Source organism: Fukomys damarensis, unplaced genomic scaffold (genome assembly GCF_012274545.1).
Source record: "Fukomys damarensis isolate Sample0158 unplaced genomic scaffold, DMR_v1.0_HiC HiC_scaffold_1, whole genome shotgun sequence".
NCBI classification, from domain to species: Eukaryota; Metazoa; Chordata; class Mammalia; order Rodentia; family Bathyergidae; genus Fukomys; species Fukomys damarensis.
Window position 1 is genome coordinate 54,653,929 of NW_022900913.1, and position 8,382 is coordinate 54,662,310.

Below are 8,382 nucleotides of genomic sequence, written 5' to 3' on the forward strand. Positions count from 1 at the left end.
CAGGGTGAGAAAAGTGATGTGCAATCAGACTGTGGGAATAGTTCTGAGGCAGGAGGATAGGGCGTGGTCAGCTGTCTGGGCCAGTGGCTGAGATCTGTCCAGCAGGGAGAACCAGGACTTGAGCAGAAAAAAAGTTACAAGCCCTGCACCTGGGACTAATCAGAAAGTGCTATCTGCAGTTCTTGGGAGAACTCAAGCAGGTTTTTGCTAGGACAGCCTACATCTGACCTCAGCCTGAGGAGTGGGAGAGGCAAAAGGTAGCCACTGTTAAGCTGGTACTTAATGCGATCTCTTTCACTGGCCCACTCTGCACTTTGCAGTGTGTAATTCTTTTCCTACTTTTAATTGGTCTGTACTTACTCTGCAAAGCATATTTCTTTTCCTCCCATGAATAAATGTAAAACTTGGTTACCTCTTTGTTTATCTTGACCAATTTTTAGTTCAGGATAGCAAAGACCTAGAAAGAATCTCTAGGAGTCCCCAGACCCCCAGAACCTGATGCCAGTTGCACTTTTAGTGAAGTCCCAGAATTGTGCACTTACAAATGGGTGATTTTATGGTACAAAAGTTACGCCTCTATAAAACCCAATAAAATTACTGACTGTATTGTGATTATTCTGTATTAATTATTTAAGAAGTCTCTCATACTCTATGTATGAGATTATATTCATGTTTTGCTTTATTTTTCTCATTGGGCAGCAAGGATGTATTAAATTTTGTTAAGTCTGTCTCTGAAAAAATCTTATGTCCATTTTTCTCCAGATTTGGTTTATAGCACACCTCAGATATTGATATTGTTGTTAAACAAGTGAATTTCCAACACCTTAAGACCCTTGGACCTACATCACCACACCAGTCTTATGCAAACACCACCTCTCCTTCTGTAAGTGTGAGACTATTACAGTTCTCCCAAGTCCAGGGAGGGGTTGGTAGGATGCCGGAAATGGGGACACCCAGGTGTCAAAGAGGAAGAATGCCTAGCAGTGATGCAGGGGCGAGAGTGACTTCTCAGGTGGGAGGAAACACGAAGGAGTTCTGGGAAATAACATCAGTAAAAAATAATAACTTAAACTAGCAGCAAAGTTTACATTCCCTCCATCCACATTTTTTAATCAAGGCAGATGGTTTTGAATTGCCTCACATTTGCATAATGACTTTCTTAGTTTTTTTTTTTTTCTATTACCTCCAACTAATTGCTTTAGAATAACACTGTTATTCTCAGCACACCCCTCCCCTTAGGAAATGGTGTGAGCATAATATCTGCCCAGGCCCACTCAGGTGGCAGCCAAAGGTGGCTGCTCCCTAGCGAAATGAGCAAAGGTCACAGTGAGCTAAGCCACTGGTGGGGAAGACTGGGAGGCCAGGCTGCTGGGAGGAGGACAGCCAGATACTGCTCCAGAGGGAAAATCGTGAACCAGATGGTACTATCAGGGAAAATCTTCCATATCATTACCGGAAAAATTTACCAACTTCAAAAAATAGAATTTTTCTCTGACATGACTCGATATATATTGGACTTACCGTTGTACTCTGTGGCCTAACAACAGTCTATCAACACATCTTGGATATGACACGGGCTCATGTGGATGCCAGATCACCAAAGGTAGCAATCTCATTTTGACTGCAATGACCTTGTGTTTTGCTTGGCTTCATTTATTTGTTGTTTGTGTTTGTTTTGTGGTACAGGGGATTGAACCCAGGGCCTTGGCACTGAGATACATCACTAGCCCTTTTTAATTTTTTGTTTTGAAACAAATTCTCTCTAAGTTGCTGGGCTTGAATTTGCAATCCTCCTGCCTCAGCCTGCCAGAGTGATGAGACTGAAATCATGCACTACCGTGCCTACCACAGGTGATCCAAATTGTAAAACCTGTACTGTAACATGGGGTAGTTTGTTTGGTTGTGTTTTGGGGTTTGGGTAGTCTATACCTATTTTTCTGGCTGTGCTCATGAATGATGGATGACCTAGCAGCTGGTAGGAACCAATCCTGCTACCACACAAAGGAAACAGTTTACTACATTAAATTTGCTAAGTCTGTCTCTAGAAAAATGTTATTTTCCATTTTTCTCCAGATTTGGTTTATAGAACACTCCAGACTTAAGTAGACAATATGAACTACTTATAAAGGCCCTGAACATGGCTACGAACTCAGATTGTTAAGCAAATATGTGTACAAAAATAAAATAGTGAAACATTTTTTGAATAATATTTGCATTTCAGATTTGTTCACTGCATAACACTAAACCTCCTGGTACTGCTATAAACATTGGCTATCAAGGATTGACCCAGGGCTCTAGAAAAGATAAGATCAGAGATGTTTTCCATCCCTCTGTCACATGTCATGATGAGGAAGGGAGTGGGATTATGAGCAGGGTTCAATTCTGAAGCTTGTAAAATCTTAGTGCATTTTTCTTGATCTGATGTAGGCTAAGAACGAACATGTCCCTGGTTTTCATTGAAGGGGTGTCAGAACATTCCATCCCCAAAATATGATATTTTGGCATATTAATTATTATGAGCTAAAGGCAATTGAGAAAAGTAGATATAGGAAGGGCTTTCTGGCCTCCCCTTTCTATCTAAAAGCAAAGCATAAATTTCTTGTGAAAAGCTGCTCACTTTGTACCAGGAAGAGCAAAACGTTCTTATTATTGGATGTGGAGAGTCAACACCAAAATAAATTTGTTCAAACAAACCTACTGTAATAACCCTTATCTGTCACCTGTTTCCTCAAGTATTTTCTCATCATTTTCCATATCCTACTGACCCAGCCTAGACCCCTTTTCCAATGTCTTGTCACATCTCCTGAATTCACCATTGTTTGTTAAAGTGGTATATAAGCTTTCAAGCCTATTTGCTTCTGCAGGTCTTCACTTAATACATAGTAAAGCCTCCATATATATGTAAAGCTTTTGCTCCTGTTAATCCATCTTTTGTCAGTTAATTTTCAGGTCCCAGACATAGAACCTAAGAGGATAGAGGAAAAGTTTTGCCCTCCCTACATCACTGCTCTTAAATTTTCAAAACAGACATTAGTACTCCTTCAAGTTATCCAAGGATTCTTGAGAACCACACAACTAAAGCAGATAGCAGTAAAAAATTAAAAATTAAATTAAAAAAGATAGTAGTCCATTTACTTATTGTTCTTATCTCTACCCAGACAGAACAGGTCAAAGCCTTCACTGACATGTCAGCCCTTTTTAGATTCAATTACATTCGTAATTCTTTGACTTCCGTAGACCAGGTTAAATGTCTGCAGCATGTCAGACATTCTTTGAAGGATATGAATTCTCCTTCTTGACTGAAAGAACTTTGTTTTTGTCTGTCCTAAAATACCGTGTCCACTTTAAGGTATAATGTAACTAGAGATGTACAGAGTGTTATTATCCCCCTCCTCAGAAATGACAATGATAAGTAATCATGGGAAATACAGGCAATGCTAAAAAAGAATTTTGTGCAGGCAGGGAGGAGAAGCTATTATCTGTGTGTGTGTGTGTGTGTGTGTGTGTGTGTGTGTGTGTGTGCTTGCGCGCGCCATGAGCAGACTCTGTTAGGTGCTTTAAAAACATCAACCCTACAGCTCATTAAATAGAATGGGAGAACAGAGAGTTCTTGCTCACCTATGGAGACTTGAAATAGGGATGCGAACTTTGATTAAAATTGTCAGTTAGGTCCACCCACATCAGATATCACCCTGAAGGAGTTTTGGGTTTTTTTTTCATTTGGAAACTTACAAAGGAGAAAAAATTGAACATTACCCAGCCCATACTATAAAACAGAAAGTAAGTGTAGTTTGTGCAGGTGTTTACTGAGGATGATTGTTTCTAATAGCAAATAACAAGTGATTCTGCCCTGACGTTAACTTCTGATTCATCTCCCCCGGGGAAACACAGAAAGCCTCCCCAGGGTGAGCGAGCAGCAGCCTGTGTCCTTGCCTTGCATCACCCTGGTCTGCATCCCCCATGCATTTCCCATCTGTGCCACACAGCTCTGTGCCTGGAACACCGGCCAAGGCCAGCATGGCAGCTTCAATGAAACCAAATGTTGAGAGATCGCACACATTATGTCTGCCACTGCTCCAAGTTTTCTCTTTAAGTGAAGCCTTTCAGAATTGTGCTCCAAGCATGTTTAGGTTCCTTTCATAGGCTCTCTGCCCTGCCTGCGTCACTCTGCTTTCTGTGATCAGCTCACTCACCTGGGTACTGAGCTGTAGCCAGGGAGACAGCTTTGAGAGCCACTGATGTTCAGAGGGAAGAGAGGAGTTTGTCAGGTCAGCTTTTTGCAAATTCAAGAGTCTTAGATGTTCACAGGTGATCCTTGGAGGGAAAATCAATGCCAGAGTAGGTTTTCTTCTCAGATGTGTTTTTCACTGAATACATAGGGAAAGCGTAATTGTATTTACAAGAGGCTCATCACACCCAGGAATGTGAAGGAGACGTCAGCATATGAGCATGTGAATTTCAGTCACGATGGCATTGACCATGTGAACTCTGAGTTGACACGTGTCCTTGGGATGACATAAATTTCACATATGTGTGTGGTTTGTGTTAGGAAAGCTTTTAATGCCCCAAGAAATAGAAAGCTTGGTTAAGAATATAGCTTATACAATTCATTTTTTAACCCCAAAAATTGGAAAACAGGCAGTTGCATGATTGAGTCAGATGCTAAGTGACTGTACTGAGGACCCAGGCCTTTCCAGCTTTCTACTCAGGCGTCTTCAGCACATTGTCTTCTGGTCATGAGATGAAGTGTGCCTCTCCAAGCAATGTGTTCACATAAGAAGCAAGTAGAAGGGACACAAGGCAGGCTCCACAAGCTTTTCCTCTGTGTCCACCCTTTACCTAAAAACAAAATGTTTCCTGATCTTCCCAGCAGATTTCCTTTGCACAGCTCATTGGAGAAAATGAGACCATCTCATAGCCACCTCTCGCTATGAGACTGGAAAGCGGGTATCTGATAAAAGGGAACAGGGTTATGACAACTGCTTTAAAGGAATGAAGATCCGCAGAGTACAGCTGAGCACGTCCTGCCCCAGGGTGGGAGGTGACAGGTGGGCCTCAGTGATGGCTGCCAGGATCTGTGGCCTGGGAAGCGTGTATACCACACAGATGGTGCCTCTGGATCCGATTCTGGGACAAGAAAGACTTCAGTGAAAGGCTGAGTCTTGTTCTCAAACTCTTTCTGAATCAAACTAACACAAAATCAGAATTCTACAAAGGAGTTTAAAAATTTTAAAAAACAATTTTGTCCTTCCTCCGCTAGTTTAATAAGGCAGTTGTAATGTATATGTAGGTTTTGGATTTTTGCTTTTAGGTAAACATTATATTTATACTCAATTTAAGAAATATTTATGAAGTATCTAGTATGTACAAGATGTTTTTCCCAATAAAATGAAAAATGCACTATTTCTGCTTTAGTTTAGTCTGGTAATGTAGAAAAAATAAGACTAAAAATTAGTTACACCTGTGAGGGGTGTGTACATGAATATATGTACAAATGCAGACGAGTGAACAATTAAAATGGGTTGGAAATGACAAGAGAGAACAGACCAATGAGTGTACAGGTCCAGGGTTAGACAGAGCAGTGCTATAAACCCAATTAAATTTTTCAGCCAAACATTTGGATTTGAGTTCTGAAATAATTCAAAGTCTTGTGGAAGTTATTACCAATCATGAAACCAGACAGCAGGAAATAATTCTCTGTTAGCTGCATTATTTATAAGGGGGAAACATATATATATATAATATATATATATATACTTTTTCTTCCAAGACATTCAATAAAAACCACAAGGCAAACAAACAAACAAACAAAGAATTCTACAAAGGAAAAACAAGTACGTGTAGACTGGGGTTCCTAACAATCTGCGAGTTTGGGTAGACGAGGGAAGGCAGCAGTAAATGACTGGGTAGGAAACCATGCTCAGGGCATCTGAGCATCACTGAACAGCAGCTCCTGCTTTGCCGCACTCCTCTATCTTTGCAAAGAGCGTTTCTCCTGTAGGCAACATACAAGCAAACAGAAAAGGGAGCCTGATGTTTACCCGATGGGATTCCAGGACCATGTTTCCTGCACTATGACTGAGACACACTTCTCATTTTAAAAATGTAATGTCTTCAGTGCCATTAATTATAAGGAAAATTGACTTGCAAAAAAGTTATTTCTTAATGACCAAAGGGAGGACCTCTGAAGCCAAAGGAAACTGTGTTTATAGTTAAACTTATCATTAATAGCCTTGGTCAAACCTCAGTGTTTTTCATGCAAAACAGGAATCAAGTTTGTAAATGGGGAGGGGAGGAGGGGGTGAAGAGAGGGCAGGGACAAGGGGTAAAAATGAGAACCAAGACCTGTCATGTAAATGTACAAGATCCTAATGATGAATGTAACTGTACTGGATACCTAAAATGTACCAAAAAACTCAATGAGAAAAAAAAAAGGGAATCAAAAAGTACTTCCCTCAAGTCTCCTGTGAGTCTCAAATTAAAGAAGCCAACACATATTAAACACAACCCACTGCCAACACATAGGAAGGCCTCGGTATCACCTATCTCAATACTTTTCTTGATTTGTTTTGAATAAAATAAAATAATGTGGGCCAAAATTTTATTGTTAATTATAACAATTCATTTGTGAGATCTTCCTTTGGTTTTGATTTTAATCCAGGCCTGCATTACATCTTGTAACCTCTTCCTATCGGTGTTCTGCCAAGAAAGTATAATTCAAAGAATGTTTTGCAGTATATTTTGATTACAACCCTCTAATTAGACTGTGATTTTACAAAGTAAATGGTAGTAGATCAGACCACACCTACCAGAGTCCCTGAATTTTCCTAGGTGGCACTAGTCACCTCCTGGACCACTGGCTGCAGCCACTCTAGTTTGCTGTTAATCCTCCGTGCTCTGAGCTGGAGGTTCCAGGTGCAGCAATTTGGGGACAGCTTAGCAAGTGCTGAGTAATACTGGACTCTTCTCCCAGACTCCCTAGGCTTCCACCAAGAAGACTTCTCTTGCCCTACATGTCCTCATTTCTATCCTCAAATAGTTCATCCTTTGGCCCCACATGTAAAATGGAACCACACTACTATCCAGACACATTACTCCATCTTGCCTTCAAGACTATCATGAGAGGCTTTATCCAATCCTTTGTTAATTTGTGTGGGTAATATCTGCCTGGTGTAGCAGTCTGGCAAAAGCACTGAGTTTAAATGGGATGTTTGTTCTTGGTATGGTCCTCTTATCTGTTGGACAGTAAGAGCCAATGTGACAGGAACTATGCATTTTGGTGACAATACTGAGAAACAAAATAGATAATTTCTTAGTAACTCACAGGCTGACCGAACTGAACCCATCTGACCTTCACAGATCTCTGTTTCTTTTTAATTTATGAGCTTTTGCGTCTTCCTTTTAATAGGTGCCTTCTAGAAAGTGCTCGTGATCTATATGAACCACATGGAGCTCATCTCCAACATCTCAGCCTCATTTTTCCTGTTCATATAGAACTCAGAAGAACATTTAGATGTTTGTGAATTGTTTGGCCACAGCTAGGACTGATAGAGGACATTATTGTTTCCATAATGCAATCTAAGCAAAGCTAAATACAAATAAAATTGTAAACTTTATTTACAACTTAAAAATGGGAGGCACTGAGTGGTCCATGGGTTGTTTTAGATTTTTTTAACCTCAACATTTTTGAGGTGGTCAAATGGTATCCAAAAGCAGGCATTTTTGTTCCCCTGTAGTAAGTGTTTTTAAAAGAAATTCTTTACCAAACACAATGCAGGGGAAGGTGGAATCCGGGGACTAATGTCACCTGATTGAATGCTGTGCCTTGGTTTAAGCAGTCATCTAAATATCATTTTTACCTGAAAAGGCTTCGAGGCAAAGCAGACTTTAAATTTGTGATTGGAAAAGACCAAGGAAGCATATCATTACAATTTTTCCACACCACACAGAGCTCAGGAAACAAAGAATGTTTTGTCTTGAGACAAAGAATAAAAGTGTCCTGGTTGTCTGTGACATTCTGAAAAAGGCAACAATAGGGAGACAGTAAAGAGCTCAATGGTTGGCAAGCGTTAATAGGAGGGGAGGGAAGAATAGGAAGAGTATAAAGGAATTTTAGGGCAGTGAATCTACTCTACATGATGCTATCATGGTGGACACACATCACTATACATTTATTCAAACCCAGAGAACATGGAACACTGAGAAAGAACCCCAACATAATCTGTGGGCTTTGGGTGATAGTGTGTCAGGGTGCAGGTGTTTGATTATAGGTTATTGATTATAATAAATGCACCACTCGGTGGGGGCTCTTGATAGTGGGAAGGCTGTGCATGTGAATAGAACAGAAGGCACAGTATATGGAAAATCTCTGTACTTTCACCT